This window comes from Triticum urartu, chromosome 1 (genome assembly GCF_003073215.2).
Source record: "Triticum urartu cultivar G1812 chromosome 1, Tu2.1, whole genome shotgun sequence".
Taxonomy (NCBI): domain Eukaryota; kingdom Viridiplantae; phylum Streptophyta; class Magnoliopsida; order Poales; family Poaceae; genus Triticum; species Triticum urartu.
In genome coordinates, this window is record NC_053022.1 from 137414352 (window position 1) to 137433391 (window position 19040).

Consider the following 19040-nt stretch of genomic DNA (forward strand, 5'->3'; position numbering starts at 1 on the left):
ACAAGTCTATAAGTCTATGAGGAGTTTGATATTTACATAGAAATTTGACCCCTAAAAATGAAGTTCTTCGACTGAAGACTTTGGATTTCTGAAGACTTTCTGAAGACTTTGAAAGTGAAAAAATTGGTGTAATCCTGAAGACATGGTATTCATTCGAGGAACATGAAGCATGAAGACTTTTGTTTTTGTAGTTTCATTTTCTCTTTCTTGAGTCATAGGAAACACCGTACTGTTAAAATGGGTCGAGGAAATACTAAGGAAAAATTTCCAAGTGATGCTCAACTCAAATCCTACACCTTCCAATCCCTTCGAGTGAAGCCATTGGAGATCTCATACAGTTCAGTCAAATTTCTTCAGTGACAGAGACGAAGTTCTTCTGGTCTCTGAGGAATTTGTTCTGATTGAGGAGTTAGGAATTCGCTAGTACGGATTGCCTACACAGTGAGGAACATGATAGCCCTGAGGAATTTGATACTCAAAATTCCGACCGTTGCTGTGCTATGCGCCAGCTGTCCCAAAATATCTACCCACCTAACGGTCATATCATTGAAGGGAATTTATGTCTTATCATGTCGGGCTGCTCCCTAGGCTATAAATAGCCGCCCCCTACAACCACTAGCTGGTTGGCTGCTCCGAGAGAAACTGACACTTGTCATTTGGGAGCATCCCATCCTCCGAGGACTTTGAGTGAAAATCATCAAGTGAGGAAAACCCAAACCCAAACACCTACAAACCCAAAGTGATTAAGCATCACTGAAGAGATTGATCCTGCGTGGATCCGACGCTTGTTACCTTTGAAGACTGTGCATCTTCCAGACGGTTATGCGTCATGGTCTAGAGCATCCAAGAGGAAATTGTGGAATGCCGAGTGACCGAGTCTGTGAAGGTTTGGAAGTCACCTGAAGACTTACCACGAGTGATTGGGTGAGGTCTGTGTGACCTTAGCTCAAGGGGAATACGGTGAGGACTAAGTGTCCTGAGCTGCATGTCAACTGTCACAGTAGTTGGAACTGGTCTACCAAATCATTGTCTTCACCGAGCTACCTGGTTCCAATTCCTCAACCTCTTCATTTCCTCAGTTATGTGTTGTGTGCTTGTTCATATCTGTTTGAAGACTTTGACTGAAGACTTTCTCAATATCCTTAGTTCAATTTCTTCAGTCTATTTGTCTTCACTCTGTTTATCCTGTGTTTTACGCTTTCTATACTCTGTGCTTGTTTTCATTTCATCATGAAGACCATGCTCATGTTCTGTTATGTTTACTTCTGAGTACTTATTCCGCTGCAAGTAGTACTTCACTCAGGAATTTCCTCACCCTAAAATTCCTCAGTGAAGAATTCATAAAAATTGCCTATTCAACCCCCTCTAGTTGATATAACGCACTTTCAATTGGTATCAGAGCTAGGTACTCCCTTGTTCTGTGTGATTTTGGTTTAACCTCCTAGAGTTTTAGTTATGTCGACCATAGGTATGATCAAGGTTTCTGCTAGGTGTCCTACCTTCGATGGGACGGACCACCCCTACTGGAAGAATAGGATGCGCATGCATCTTGAGGCAATTGCCAATGATCTCTGGTACGTTGTGGAAAATGGTGTCCTCTCTGTCACTTCCACCATCAACGCTGCTGATGTGAAGAGATTCAAGCAACTCGACTCTCAGGCGAAGAACATCATATGTGGCCATCTGAGCAAGGATAGATTGCTAAGCAAACTCTCAAAAAGAAAGGATCGAACTAACTTTTATTCATATAAAGCAAAAAGATCAAACTAAAATAAGTAAAGGCGAAAAGGTAGTGGGATGATACGACACTGGGGCACGTCCCCCAAGCTTGGCGGAAGCCAAGGGGAGTGCCCATACCCGATACTCAATTCTCCTTTAGTGGTGAAGAAGGTGATGTTGGTGATGAAGCGATCCTATCCTTAAGGATCAAGAGATTCTCCAATCGACGGATGACGCTCCGGAGATGGGTGATGTGCTCTTGGTGCAGAATATTCTCACGAGTGAGATACTTATTTTGTATGCGAACTATTTCAATGATGTGAAAGGCTTCAATCTCAGCAGGAGTAAGATGAGTAAGGTAAGGTTTAAGGATATCTTCTTCCTCCTCCTCAGCTGGCAGCGCTTGTTCGAAGACCAGAGGCTGATCTACGGTAACCTCCTTGCTCTCATCTCCTCCGATGGCTTCCGCGGGCTCTTCACTCTTCAGTTCGATCTTCATCAACCAAGCATCCTCTTCCACGTTGTTGGAGGAAGAAGAAGAAGACATGATACCTTGCTGAAAAGATCTGACAGAAAACAGCAAGAAAAGAGAACAGAGGATTTCTCCACGATATGGTGATCAACAGGTTCGGGAAGTATATATAGATTTTTTTATCTTGGAGGACAAGCATACGGAAGAAAAACAGAGTATGGAAGGTGTCCCAGGTGGAAACAACCCACCTGGGCGCGCCAGGCAAGCCTGGCGCGCCCTGGTGTCTTGTGCCCACCAGGGCATGCTTCTTGGAAGTTTATTTATTTCCTAAAATTTTAATATTCCAAAACTGATAAAAAATATTTTTGCGGATTTTTCGGAGTCCGTTTACTTACCGTATCACGTACCTCCTTATTTTCATGATTCTGGAGTGTTCCGGAAGGAATCTTTTATGTGTTCTTCCGGTGTCAAAGTTTGGATAATATTACTTTCAACATTAATGGGCATACCTGAGATATAATGTTTTATTCATTGTCCATTGACAACCTTCGGGTTAGTACCTTCAGAATTATTTATTTTGATGGCTCCAGACCGATAAACCTCCCCGATGACAGATGGGCCTTCCCATTTTGAGAGGAGTTTTCCTGCAAAGAATCTGAAACGAGAGTTGTACAAAAGAACATATTCTCTTACTTTAAACTCACACTGTTGGATTCTTTTGTCATGCCATCTTTTAACTTTTTCTTTGAATAATTTTGCATTTTCATAAGTCTGGGTTCTCCATTCATCTAATGAGCTAATATCAAATAACCTCTTTTCACTGGCAAGTTTGAAATCATAATTGAGTTCTTTGATTGCCCAATATGCTTTATGTTCTAACTCAAGAGGGAAATGACAAGCTTTTCCATAAACCATTTTATATGGAGACATACCCATAGGATTTTTATATGCTATTCTATAAGCCCAAAGTGCATCATCTAATTTCTTAGACCAATTCTTCCTAGACCTATTGACAATATTTTGCAAAATTAATTTTATTTCTCTATTGCTAAGTTCAACTTGACCACTAGACCGAGGATGATAAGGTGATGCAATTCTATGGATAACATCATACTTGGCAAGCATTTTACGGAAAGCACCATGAATGAAGTGTGAATCACCATCAGTCATTAAATATCTAGGGACTCCAAACCTTGGGAAAATAACTTCCTTAAGCATTTTAATAGAGGTGTTGTGATCAGCACTACTGGTTGGAATAGCTTCTACCCATTTAGTAACATAATCAACAACAACCAAAATATGTGTATACCCATTAGAGGAAGCAAAAGGTCCCATATAATCAAATCCCCAAACATCAAATGGTTCAACAACAAGTGAATAATTCATAGGCATTTCTTGATGCTTACCGATATTACCTATTCTTTGACATTCATCACAAGATAAGACGAACTTACGGGCATCCTTGAAGAGAGTAGGCCAATAAAATCCAGACTATGATACCTTGTGGGAAGTTCTATCTCCAGCATGATGCCCTCCATAAGCTTCGGAGTGACATTTCCGTAGCATTTGTCCCTGTTCATGCTCAAGTACACAATGTCTAATAATACCATCTACTCCTTCTTTATAAAGATGTGGGTCATCCCAAAAGTAATGTCTTAAATCATAGAAGATTTTTTTGGTATGTAAATCTAGGTGGTAAATATTTAGCAACAATGTAATTAGCATAGTCAGCATACCAAGGAGTACTGTGAGCAGCATTTATTGCAGCTAACTGCTCATCAGGAAAACTATCATCAATAGGTAGTGGGTCATCAAGCACATTTTCAAGTCTAGATAAATTATCAGCTACTGGGTTCTCAACTCCTTTTCTATCAATGATATGTAAATCAAATTCTTGTAATAAGAGAACCCATCGAATAAGTCTAGGTTTAGCATCTTTCTTTTCCATAAGATATTTAATAGCAGCATGGTCTGTGTGAACAGTTACTTTGGAATCAACAATATAAGGTCTAAATTTATCACAAGCAAACACAACTACTAAGAATTCTTTTTGAGTAGTAGCATAATTTATTTGAGCACTGTCTAGAGTTTTACTAGCATAATGAATAACATTAAGTTTCTTATCAACTCTTTATCCTAGAACAGCACCAACAACATAATCACTAGCATCACACATAATTTCAAAAGGCAAGTTCCAGTCAGGTGGTTGAACAATAGGTGCAGAAATTAAGGCTTTCTTGAGTGTTTAAAGGCTTCTAAACAATCATCATCAAAAAAAGGAATGTCCTTTTGCAAGAGACTAGTAAGAGGCCTAAAAATTTTAGAAAAGTCTTTGATAAATCTCCTATAGAAACCAGCATGACCTAAGAAACTATGAATACCTTTTATATCCTTAGGACATGGCATTTTCACAATTGCATCAACCTTAGCTTTGCCCACTTCAATACATCTTTTAGAAATTTTATGACCCAAGACAATGCCTTCATTAACCATAAAGTGGCACTTCCCCCAATTTAAGACAAGATTTGTTTGTTCACATCTCTACAAAACTCGATCAAGATTGCTTAAATAATCGTCAAAAGACTTCCCATAAACAGAAAAGTCAACCATGAAAACCTCAACAATATTTTCACAAAAGTCAGAGAATATAGCAGTCATACATCTTTGAAAGGTAGTAGGTGCATTACATAAACCAAAAGGCATACGTCTATAAGCATAAGTTCCAAAGGGACAAGTAAAAGTGGTCTTTTCTTGATCAGGTTGAGAAACAGGTATTTGTGAAAAACCAGAATATCCATCAAGGAAGCAAAAATGTGTGTGCTTAGATAATCTTTCAAGCATTTGATCAATAAAAGGAAGAGGGTAATGATCTTTTCTAGTTGCTTTGTTTAATTTTCTAAAATCAATTACCATTCTATAGCATGTAACAATTTTTTGTGGAATAAGTTCATTCTTATCATTAGGAACAACAATGATACCTCCTTTCTTAGGGACACAATGAACATGACTTGCCCATCTACTATCATCTCTAGAATGGATTATACCTACTTCCAGAAGTTTTAATATTTCCGGTCTTACCACTTCTTTCATCTTCGGATTTAGTCGACGTTGGTGATCAACAATGGGTTTGGCATCAGGTTCCATATTAATTTTGTGTTGACATAGATTGGGACTAATGCCCTTTAAATCATCAAGAGTATATCCAATGGAAGCTCGGTGCTTCCTTAGAACTTTTAATAATCTTTCTTCTTCATGTTCTGATATATCTTCTTTTCATAAAGATAAGCATATTTCAAAGTGTTTGGCAATTGTTTTAACTCAAACATAGGATCACCTTTAGGTGGAGAAGGACCTCCTAGAGTTTCAATAGGAAAATTGTGTTTAAGAAGAGGACATTGTTCAAAGAAAATTTTATCTATTTCATTTCTGTCTTGCATATGTAAATCATTTTCATGGTCTAACAAATATTGTTATAAAGGATCAGTAGGAGGCACAACAATAGAAGCAAGACCAATTAATTCATCCTTACTAGGCAATTCTTTTTCATGAAGCTTTCTACTACACATGGAAAAATTAAATTCACGAGACTCATCACCAAAACTAACACTGACAATTTGCTTCTCACAATCTATTCTAGCATTAACGATGTTCAAGAAAGGTCTACCAAAGATAATGGGACAAAAGTCATCTTGTGGGGAACCAAGAACAAGAAAATCAATAGGGTATTTAATTTTCCCACACAAGACTTCAACATCTCTAACAATCCCAGTCGGTGATATTGTATCTCTATTAGCAAGTTTAATAGTAACATCTATGTCTTATATTTCTGTGGGTGCTATGTCATTCATAATTTCTTGATATAAAGTGTAAGGAATAGCATTCACACTAGAACCTATGTCACATAAACCATGATAACAATGATATCCTATTTTAACTGAGATGACATGCATGCCAACAATAGGTTTATGTTTATCTTTTTTATCAGGTATGGCAATTCTAGCACCTTCTTCACAGAAGTAAATAACATGCCCATCCATATCTCCTTCCAAGAGATCTTTAACCATAGCAATACTAGGTTCTACTTTAATTTGTTCATCAGGTTTAGGTGTTCTAATATAGCTTTTGTTAACCACAGTTGAAACTTTAGCATGTTCCTTTATCCTAATAGGGAAAGGTGGTTTCTCTATATAAGCAGAAGGAACAACTGGATCAACATTATAAAGTATAGTTTCTTCTTTATCCGGTACCGATTATTTAGTTTCTTCTTTAATACGTGGGTGATATTTAAACCACTTATCTTTAGGGAGTTCAACATGAGTAGAAAATGATTCACAAAAGGAGGCTACTATCTCAGAGTCAAGTCCATATTTGGTGCTAAACTTTTGGAAAGCATCAGTATCCATAAAAGATTTAACACAATCATACATAAGTTTAATACCTGACTCTTTACCTTTGTCGAGTTCACAATCTTCAGAGTTGCGTTTAATTCTTTCCAAAAGATCCCACCGGAATTAAATAGTCTCCTTCATAAAAGAACTAGCACAAGAAGTATCAAGCATGGTTTGATCATTACGAGAAAGCCGAGCAAAAAAGTTTTGGATAATAATTTACATTGAGAGCTCATGATTGGGGCATGAATATAACATTGACTTAAGCCTCCCCAAGCTAAATGCATAGGATAATTTTTTTTGGTGGAACTCCAATTTCAAACGATTCCAATTCCAAGATCCAATATCTCGCATAACCTATACCATGCCAATGCTTTTCCCTTCAAAGATAAAGGGAAACCTTTTTCACAACTTCATCCCTGGGTAAACCTGCAAGCTTAAACAATCCAAAAATTTGTTCTACATATATCAAGTGTATATCAGGATGTTCGGTTCCATCTCCTACATAAGGATTAGCTAGCAGTTGTTCTATCATACCCGAAGGAATTTCATATTCAATATTTTCAGTAGGTGCAGTAGGTTGAGGGGTAACTAATTGTGGTTCCGGACGAGGTGAAGATACCCCAAACAAACCCCTCAAAGGATTGTTCTCCATAGTAACAAGTGAAAATAAATTTAAGCACACTATATAAATGTTTCCTTACCAAAGGCGCTTCACTCCCCGGCAACGGCGCCAGAAAATAGCCTTGATGACCCACAAGTATATGGGATCAATTGTAGCTCTTTTCGATAAGTAAGAGTGTCAAACCCAATGAGGAGCAGAAGGAAATGCCAGGTGGTTTTTAGCAAGGTAATGTCTGCAAGTGCTGAAATTGTACGTAGCCAAGTAGTTTGATGGCAAGATAATTTGTAACGAGCAAGTAACGATAATAGTAACAAAAAGTGCAGCAAGGTAGACCAATCCTTTTGAGGCAAAGGACAGGCCAAAACGGTCTCTTATGATAAGCAAAGCGTTCTTGAGGGTACACGGGAATTTCATCTAGTCACCGTCATCATGTTGGTTTAATTCGTGTTTGGTACTTTGATAATTTGATATGTGGGTGGACCGGTGCTTAGGTGCTGTTCTTACTTGAACAAACCTCCTACTTATTATTAACCCTCTAGCAAGCATCTGCAACTACGAGAAAAGTATTAAGAATAAATTCTAACCATAGCATTAAACTTTTGGCTCCAATTGGTCCCTTATGGAATAGCGCATAAACTGGGGTTTAAGCTTCTGTCACTCTCGCAACCCATCATCTAATTGCTACTCCACAAAGCATTCCCTTAGGCCCAAATATGGTGAAGTGTCATGTAGTCGACATTCACATGACACCACTAAGGGAATCACAGCATACATACTATCAAAATATCGAACACATATCAAGTTCACATGATTTCTCCTGTGACCTCAAGAACAAAAGTAACTACTCACAAACTATAATAATGCTCAAGATTAGAGGGGTATTAAATAGCATATTGGATCTGAACATATAATCTTCCACCAAATAAACCATATAGTAATCAACTACAAGATGTAATCAACACTACTCGTCACCCACAAGCACCAATCTATAGTTCCGGTAACAAGATTGAACACAAGAGATGAACTAGGGTTTGAGAGGAGATGGTGTTGTTGAAGATGTTGATGGAGATTGCCCTCCCCAAGATGGGAGAGTTGTTGGTGATGATGATGATTTCCCCCTCCGGGAGGGAAGTTCCCCTGGCGGAATCGCTCCGCCCGAGGGCAAAAGTGATCCTTCCCAAGTTCCGCCTCGAGACGACGACGCTCCGTCCCGAAAGTCCTCTCCTTATTTTTTCCTAGGTCAAAATGACTTATATACCAGAAGATAGGCACTGGAGGTGGGCCTGGGTGAGCACAACCCACCAGGGCACGCCTGGGCTCCCTGGCGCGCCCAGGTGGGTTGTGCCCACCTGGTGGGCCCCCTCTGGTAGTTATTTGCTGCAATAATTCTCAAATATTCCATAAAAAATCCTCGTGAAGTTTCAGCTTGTTTGGAGTTGTGTAGAATAGGTGGCATGACGTAGCTTTTCCAGATCCAGATTTCTAGCTGCCGGAATTCTCCCTCTTTGTGTATACCTTGCATATTATAAGAGAAAAGGCATTAGAATTACTCCAAAAAGCATTATTATGGATAAAAACATTATAAATAATAGTAAGAAAACATGATGCAAAATGGACGTATCAGAGTCCCGGATGAGATCACACATATATAATATATATATAATATATATAATATATATAGGGCTATGGTATTCGGACACTGGAAGTGTTCCAGAGGGTATCGGGTACTTATCGGGTCACGGGAAGGTGTTTCGGGTACCCCCAGCAATCCTATGGGCCATATGGGACTTGTGAAGGAACACACCAACCCACAAGGGGCTGGTGTGCCCTATAAGGCTATAGGAGGAAAAGAAGGAAAGGGGGGAAGGGCAAGGAAAGTATGGATTAGGATTCCCACTTCCTTCCCTCACCCCCTCTTTCCTTCCCCTTCATGCATACATGGAAAGGGGGAGGCCGAATTGGGAGGACCCCAAGTAGGATTCCTCCTACTTGGGGCGCCCCCTTGGCTGTCTCTCCTCCCCTCCAACCTATATATGTATATGTGGGGGGGTGTGAGGGAGTCCTGGATTAAGGGGTCCCCGGGCGTCCGGACTATGTAACATGGGCCGGACTAAAGGGCTATGAAGATACAAGACAGAAGACTTCCTCCCGTGTTCGGATGGGACTCTCCTTTGCGTGGATGGCAAGCTTGGCATCCAGATGTATTATTTCCTTTCTCTGTAACTGACTTTATACAACCCTAGGCCCCTCCGGTGTCTATATAAACCGGAGGGTTTAGTCCGTAGAGGCAATCACAATCACACAAGCTAGACTTCTAGGGTTTAGCCACAACAATCTCATGGTAGATCAACTCTTGTAATCCTCATACTCATCAATATCAATCAAGCAGGATGTAGGGTATTACCTCCATCAAGAGGGCCCGAACCTGGGTAAAACACCATGTCCCTTGCCTCCTGTTACCATCGACTTTAGATGCACAGTTCGGGACCCCCTACCCGAGATCCGCCGGTTTTGACACCGACATTGGTGCTTTCATTGAAAGTTCCGTTGCGTCGTCACCAGAAGGTTCGATGGCTCCATCAATCACCTACAGCAATGCTGCCCTGGGAGAGGTTTTCCTCCCCGGTCAGATCTTTGTGTTCGGTGGCTTCGCACTACGGGCCAACTCGCTTGGCCATCTAGAGAAGATCAACAGCTACGCCCCAGGTCACCAGATTAGTTTTGGAAACTTGGATTATGTCACTGGCATCCGAGGAGACTTGACCTTCCAAGGATTCACGACCCCAACCTCCGCTCTGGCCTTAGAGCCGGAGTGCATTGCCAGGTCCGAAGTCAGGATTTCTAAACCCGCCAGACTATCTGTGGCCACTAAGCCTAGTATGGGAGGGCCGGAGGAAGCAGTGTCGCTGGCAACCATCATAAAGCCGGACTCTTCCCTGGACACTGGCTCCGAATTCTCGGAGTCAGCATCCTATGAGCTCGGCTGAGGAATCCCCTCCCTGCCGTACTCCAGGGATTCTCTTCTCCCTGGCCAAACCTCGCCTTTAAGAGAGGCTCTGGACTTGATGCGATCCCTCGTCATTACGAGGGAGCAACGTCCGAACTACGCCCAGCCCGGACTAGGGGCTGAGAATGGGGAATTTTACGTCCCACCCACCACCCACTTCACCTCCATTGTCGAGGACTTAACTGACATGCTCGATTACAGCTCCAAAGACATCGATGGTATGGACGACGATGCCGGAGAAGAGTAGGCCCAAAGCCCGTCGTTTACCGGACGCTGGATGGCCACCTCTTCGTATGACGTGTACATGGTGGATACACCCAAGGAGGGTGGCGGCGACAATGAGAAAAATCCAGTAGAGGATAAACCTCCCGAGATACAACCAAAACACCGACGAGGCCGCTCTAAATCATGCCGCAGCAAAGACAGCAGTACCGGCACGAGAGACAACAATAATCCGGACGATGCCGAAGACCAAGAAAACCCCATCGAGCAAAACTTTGAACAATATGATTAGGATGATGGACAAGTTAGCCCTGATGAACAGGCCGCAAACAAAGACTCGGAGGACAATAATTACCTTCCACTCTCTGAGGACAAGGTGAGCCTCGGCGACGAAGACTTTATCATGCACGAGGAACCTCTCGAGTAGGAGTGCTTTAAGCAACGGCTAATAGCCACCACAAGGAGTCTGAAAAAGAAACAGAAGCAACTTCAAGCTGATCAAGATCTACTCAACGACAGATGGACTAATGTCCTGGCAGCCGAGGAATACGGCCTCGTGCGCCCAACCAAAAGTTACCCGAAGCGTAAACTGCTACCTCAATCCAATGACGAGGCACTTGAGCCCGTACTAGCAACACGTAATGGCGCTAACCGACCACCACGTGGCCGGGACAAAACGACAACTCAAGCCGATCACCGGCCCATACTATCTCGCCGTAAAGGTAGAGACACAACGGCTCGGGGATACACATATGACCTACGACAGGACCTGAAGAATAAAGCAGGTCCGGCCAGGTCGATCTACGGATCGCGGGGGCATGCCTTGATGCGCGACGACGACTATCAAGCCAAACATGACAAGCATAATCACGCCCGGACCGAAAGCCGCAGACGGACTCCATCCGAACTACATCGCGACCTGGCCCGATATAGAGGCGCCGCACACCCACTCTGCTTCACCAATGAAGTAATGGAGCATGAATTCCCAGAAGGGTTTAAACCCATAAATATCAAATCTTATGATGGAACAACAAATCCCGCAGTATGGATTGAGGACTTGCTTCTCCATATTCATATGGCCCGTGGTGATGATCTTCATGCCATCAAATACCTCCCGCTAAAACTCAGGGGACCAACTCGGCACTGGTTGAACAGCGTGCCCGAAAACTCCATTGGCAGCTGGGAGGACTTGGAAGACGCCTTCCGCGACAACTTCCAAGGCACATACGTCTGACCCCGGATGCCGACGACTTAAGTCACATAGTTCAACAGCCCGGAGAGTCAGCTAGGAAATTCTGGACAAGGTTCTTAACTCAAAAGAACCAGATCATCGACTGCCCGGATGCCGAAGCCCTAGCGGCCTTTAAGCACAGCATCCACAACAAATGGCTTGCCGAACACCTCGACCAAGAAAAGCCGAAGTCCATGGCGGCCCTCACGACACTTATGACCCGCTTTTGCGCGGGCGAAGATAGTTGCCTAGCCCGTAGCAATCATAATGCAAGCAAACCTGGCACCTCCGAAGCCAAGAATAGCAACGGCAAGCCCCGATGCAACAGGCATAAGCGTCGAAACAATGGTGACAATACTGATGACACGGCGGTCAACGCCAGATTCAGTGGCTCCAAGTCCGATCAGCGGAAGAAGCCATATAAAAGGAACAATTCGAGCTCTTCCAGCCTGGACCGCATACTCGATCGTCCATGTCAGATCCACGGCACCCTTGATAAACCAGCCAATCATACCCACCGGAGTTGTTGGGTCTTCAAATAGGCCGGCAAGTTAAATGCCGAAGACAAGGAGAAGGGGTCGTAAAGCGAGAATGATGACGAGGAGCCCCGTCCGCCGAGCATGGGGGGGTGGCAGAAGAAGTTTCCCCTAGGTTAAAACAATGAACATGATATACGTTACCCATATCCCCAAGAGGGAGCGCAAACATGCACTCAGGGACATCTATGCGATAGATCCTGTCGCCCCAAAATTCAACCCATGGTCGTCCTACCCGATCACTTCCGATCACAGGGACAATCCGACCAGTATCCATCATGGAGGTTCAGCCGCACCGGTCCTTGACCCAATTATTGATGGATTCCACCTCACGCGAGTCCTTATGGACGGCGGCATCAGCCTCAACCTGCTCTATCAGGATACAGTCCGCAAAATGGGCATCGATCCATCAAGGATCAAGCCCACAAAAACTACCTTTAAAGGAGTAATACCAGGTGTAGAGGCCCGCTGCATGGGTTCAATCACATTGGAAGTTGTCTTCGAATCCCTGGACAACTTCCGAAGCGAATAATTGATCTTCGACATCGTCCCCTTCCGCAGTGGCTATCACGCACTGCTTGGACGAACTGCATTTGCTTGATTCAATGCGGTGCCATGCTATGCTTATCTCAAACTTAAGATGCCCGAACCACGCGGTGTCATAACAGTCAATGGAAACACCGAGCGCTCCCTCCGTATTGAGGAGCAAACCGCGGCCCTAGCAGCAGAAGTACAGAGCGGCCTTATCAAGCAGAACCTTAATTCGGCGGCCAAGCTCTTGGACACTGTCAAACGAGTCCGGACTACTCCGCAACAGGACAGTCCATCCCGTCAGGAGCTCGACTAGCAATTCGGCCTCCGTCTAAATCCCAACCAAATGGCGGCGTACGTGCCGTGCGTACATAACTACGCACTCAAAATACCATGGGCATAGACGGAGGCGTAACTTGATTGTGGTCCATCCTACGGCTCCCACACATACTTTTCCTTTTCCTTTTCACTATTTTTAGTCTCTTCTCTACAGGCCCGTCTCGACGGCCTGATCATCGGTCCTTTCGAAGGACGGATATACCAAGGCGGCAAGCAGCACAAACGTGTGGGGGATCTCTAGATGTTCTTATTGACGATCATTCTACCTGTTTTCAGGACCCGCATGTAGCTCCCCCTTGGTCTTGGCATGATAAATAGCCCTATTGCTTATCGCACTATTCGTACAAATATACTTTGATGTATTAATCAAATTATAATGGAAACAGTTTGCGGCCCAACCTACGTGGCACTAGCTTACCACTTCATTTTATTTCGTTATTCTTATCGATTGCACCCATACATTTTGGTACACTTTAATTCACCAGGGGCATCATTATGCTCCATACTACGACAACAAAGTCCGGACACTTTTTATAGTACAGTTCGGCACCCCGAAGTTTAGCATTATATGCATCGGCTCCGAATCATGTCTTTGGTCAATAGTTGGGTTGCCCGGCTCCTGTGCTTGCTACCTTACATTCTGTCCTATCGGCTAGGGTAGTAAAGGGAGAACTACTGCGATTGTGTTTCCGGTTTACCCAAGTAAACACCTTAGTAGGGAAAGCCGAAAACTAACTATCATGATACGGCGAGAGCTGGTCAGCTATTCGGAGGTTAAAAATCTTTTGCGATTTTTGCCGCATTGTGCGACAAATCGGTCTCTACCCGATCAGGTGTCTACAACACCCTAGTCCAGATTATATACTAACTAGGGGTTGTGCCTACATTTCTATTGTCAAAATCCTATGGCTAAGTGAGAATGATAAAGCCACATAGTCCGGTTGCCTGGTTCATTGCGCTAAACACCTCCTTCAAGGACCAAACTCTTGGATCAAGAGTGTTTAGATTCATCCCGAACACCCCCGTACTAGCTACGTGAGGGCTGAAGCCGACGACTGGCCAAATCTCATATTCAACAAAATGGCCGCACAGGAGGTAAAATTTTCAAACAAACATTATATTATATAAGACTTTGTTTCAGAATACAGGAGGGGATAATATGAATGACTTCATTCAAAGCTAATGTCTTTTGAACACTGGCCCTCTACAATGCGGGATCCCTTTAGGACATCATCAAAATACCGCTCGGGCATGCGTTGCTCCTTGCCCACGGGCGGTCCCTCGGTGGCAAGATTGATGGCGTCCATCTTCGACCACCGCACCTTGACACGGGCGAAGGCCATCCGCGCACCTTCAATGCAGACCGACCGCTTGATGGCATCAAGTCGAGGGTAGGCATCGACCAACCGATTCATGAGCCCGAAGTAGCTGCTGGGCATAGCGTCAGCAGGCCATAGACGGATTATCAAATCCTTCATGGCCAGTTCGGCCACCCTATGCAATCCGGTCAGCTGTTTCAGCTGATCGCTAAAGGGCACCGGATGCTCTGGTGCAAGCTACTGTGACCAGAACAACTTCTTCATTGAGGTCCCCTCTTCAGCTCGGAAGAATTCCGCAGCGTCGACAACACTGCACGGCAGATCCGCAAACGGCACTGGATAACTCCAAATCTGGGTCAGTAAGAGGAACCTTTTCTTCACATACTTGCTCTGCATAATAAAGGCCTTACCCGCCGTGATTTTTCTGGCCTCCTGGATTTCCTGGAGGGCGCCCTGGGCTTCAACCCGGGCATCGTGTGCACTTTTGCGGGCCTTGGCAAGTTCAGACTCTTGGTCCGCAATATTGTGCTCCAAGGACTCGCATTTCTTCACGGCGTCCTGGAGCTCCTGCTGGACCTCACCAACCCTGGCCTCGTGTTTCTCACGAGCGGCTTGTTCCTTTGCCGCTCTCTCCTGGGATTCGGCCATCGCCTTCTTGAGGGTCTCCACCTCGGTCACCGCTCCTACAAAATATTATGGCACAATGGTCAACTCAAATCATTCATCCTTCCTGAATCTACACAAGGTCATTGCATACCTTGATGGTCTTCTAGCTGTTTTTTCATGCGGCCGAGCTCTTCCTCGGTCCGCTCCAGACTCTGCTTCAGTCCGGAGACCTCAGCAGCATGAGAGGTCGTAGCTAGCAAAGACGCCTGCTTATTCACATAGACACGTATGGTTAGTCTCCTGCGAAAATTAAGTTGATCCTCTGTCCGGCTTTTCTTTTCGAACACCGGACAATGTCTCAGGGGCTACTATCTATACTATGACATTCCTTTTGCATAAATTGCATTTTCATACCTCAAAGCCTGTTAGAAGGCTTGTGCAGGCTTCGGTCAGTCTGGTCTTTGTAGAGTGAATCCTCTCAACTACTGTACCCATGAGGGTACGGTGTTCCTCAACAATGGAAGCACTTCGCAGCGCTTCCATTAGAGTATCCGGTGCCTCTGGATGGACAGAGGTCACCGGTAGAATCGGTGCACCTCCTTCTTTCGAAGGAGGCTGCTTGCCGGATTCTGGAGCCGTATAGGTCTCCGGAATTGTATTCAGCTGGGGGCCGAATTGGTTATGGCCCCCATCGCCACTCTCCATGGGGATTTGCTCCCCCATGTGTCCGGCGGCCGATGTTTTGTTGGGGAACGTAGTAATTTCAAAAAATTTCCTACGCACACGCAAGATCATGGTGATGCATAGCAACGAGAGGGGAAAGTGTGATCTACGTACCCTTGTAGACCGACAGCGGAAGCGTTAGCACAACGCGGTTGATGTAGTCGTACGTCTTCATGGCCCGACCGATCAAGCACCGAAACTACGACACCTCCGAGTTCTAGCACACGTTCAGCTCGATGACGATCCCCGGACTCCGATCCAGCAAAGTGTTGGGGAGGATTTCCGTCAGCACGATGGCATGGTGACGATCTTGATGTACTACCGTCGCAGGGCTTCGCCTAAGCACCGCTACAATATTATCGAGGATTATGGTGGAAGGGGGCACCGCACACGGCTAAGAATATGATCACGAGGATCAACTTGTGTGTCTATGGGGTGCCCCCTGCCCCCGTATATAAAGGAGTGGAGGAGAGGAGGGCCGGCCCTCTCTATGGCGCGCCCTAGGGGAGTCCTACTCCCACTGGGAGTAGGATTCCCCTTTCCTAGTCCAACTAGGAGTCCTTCCATGTAGTAGGAGTAGGAGACAAGGAAGGGGAAGAGGGAAGAGAAGGAAGGAGGGGGCGCAGCCCCTCCCCCTAGTCCAATTGGGGGGGGGGGGGGGGGGGGGGGGGGTGGGGGCGCGGCTTGCCTCTCCCTCTCCCCCAAAGCCCAATAAGGCCCATATACTTCTTCTCCGGTATTCCCGTAACTCCCCGGTACTCCGAAAAATACCCGAACCACTCGGAACCTTTCCGATGTCCGAATACAGTCGTCCAATATATCGATTTTTACGTCTCGACCATTTCGAGACTCCTCGTCATGTCCCCGATCTCATCCGGGACTCCGAACTCCTTCAGTACATCAAAACTCATAAACTCATAATATAACTGTCATCGAAACCTTAAGCGTGCGGACCCTACGGGTTCGAGAACAATGTAGACATGACCGAGACACGTCTCCGGTCAATAACCAATAGCGGAACCTGGATGCTCATATTGGCTCCTACATATTCTACGAAGATCTTTATCGGTCAGACCGCATAACAACATATGTTGTTCCCTTTATCATCGGTATGTTACTTGCCCGAGATTCGATCGCGTCGGTATCTCAATACCTAGTTCAATCTCGTTACCGGCAAGTCTCTTTACTCGTTGTATATACATCATCTCGCAACTAACTCATTAGTTGCAATGCTTGCAAGGCTTGTGATGTGCATTACCGAGAGGGCCCAGAGATACCTCTCCGACAATCGGAGTGACAAATCCTAATCTCGAAATACGCCAACCCAACATGTACCTTTGGAGACACCTGTAGAGCTCCTTTATAATCACCCAGTTACGTTGTGACGTTTGGTAGCACACAAAGTGTTCCTCCGGCAAACGGGAGTTGCATAATCTCATAGTCATAGGAACATGTATAAGTCATGAAGAAAGCAATAGCAACATACTAAACGATCGGGTGCTAAGCTAATGGAATGGGTCATGTCAATCACATCATTCTCCTAATAATGTGATCCCGTTAATCAAATGACAACACATGTCTATGGTTAGGAAACATAACCATCTTTGATTAATAATGAGCTAGTCAAGTAGAGGCATACTAGTGACGTTTAGTTTGTCTATGTATTCACACAAGTATTATGTTTCCGGATAATACAATTCTAGCATGAATAATAAACATTTATCATGAAATAAGGAAATAAATAATAACTTTATTATTGCCTCTAGGGCATATTTCCTTCAGTCTCCCACTTGCACTAGAGTCAATAATCTAGTTCACATCGCCATGTGATCTAACATCAATAGTTCACATCTTTATGTGGTTAACACCCATAGTTCACATCGATATGGGACCAACACCCAAAGGGTTTACTAGAGTCAGTAATCTAGTTCACATCGCTTATGTGATTAACACCCAATCAGTACTAAGGTGTGATCATGTTTTGCTTGTGAGATAATCTTAGTCAAGGGGTCTGTCACATACAGATCCGTAAGTATTTTGCGAATTTCTATGTGTACAATGCTCTGCACGGAGCTACTTTAGCTAATTGCTCCCACTTTCAATATGTATCCAGATGAAGACTTAGAGTCATCCGGATCAGTGCCAAAACTTGTATCTACGTAACCCTTTTACGATGAACCTTTTGTCACCTCCATAATTGAGAAACATATCCTTATTCCACTAAGGATAATTTTGACCGCTGTCCAGTGATCTACTCCTAGATCACTATTGTACTCCCTTGCCAAAATCAGTGTAGGGTATACAATAGATCTGGTACATAGCATGGCATACTTTATATAACCTATGGCTGAGGCATATGGAATGACTTTCATTCTTTTTCTATCTTCTGCCATGGTCGGGCTTTGAGTCTTACTCAATTTCACACCTTGTAACACAATCAAGAACTCTTTCTTTGACTGTTCCATTTTGAACTACTTCAAAATCTTGTCAAGGTATGTACTTATTGAAAAAACTTATCAAGCGTCTTGATCTATCTCTATAGATCTTGATGCTTAATATGTAGGCAGCTTCACCGAGGTCTTTCTTTGAAAAACTTCTTTCAAACACAACTTTATGCTTTGCAGAATAATTCTACATTATTTCCGATCAATAATATGTCATTCACATATACTTGTCAGAAATGCTGCATTGCTCCCACTCACTTTCTTGTAAATACAGGCTTCACCACAAGTCTGTATAAAACTATATACTTTGATCAACTTATCAAAGCGTATATTCCAACTCCGAGATGCTTGCACCAGTCCATAGATGGATCGCTAGAGCTTGCATATTTTGTTAGCACCTTTAGGATTGACAAAACCTTCTGGTTGCATCATATACAACTCTTCTTTAAATCCATTAAGGAATGTAGTTTTGTTTATCCATTTGCCAGATTTCATAAAAATGCGGCAATTGCTAACATGATTTGGACAGACTTAAGCATAGATACGATTGAGAAACTCTTATCGTAGTCAACACCTTGAACTTGTCGAAAACTTTTTGCGACAATTCTAGCTTTGTAGATAGTAACACTACTATAAGCATCCGTCTTCCTCTTGAAGATCCATTTAATCTCAATGACTTGCCGAACATGGGGCAAGTCAACCAAAGTCCATACTTTGTTCTCATACATGGATCTCATCTCAGATTTCATGGCATCAAGCCATTTCGCGGAATCTGGGCTCATCATCGCTTCCTCATAGTTCGTAGGCTCGTCATGATCAAGTAACATGACCTCCAGAACTGGATTACCGTACCACTCTGGTGCGGATCTCACTCTGTT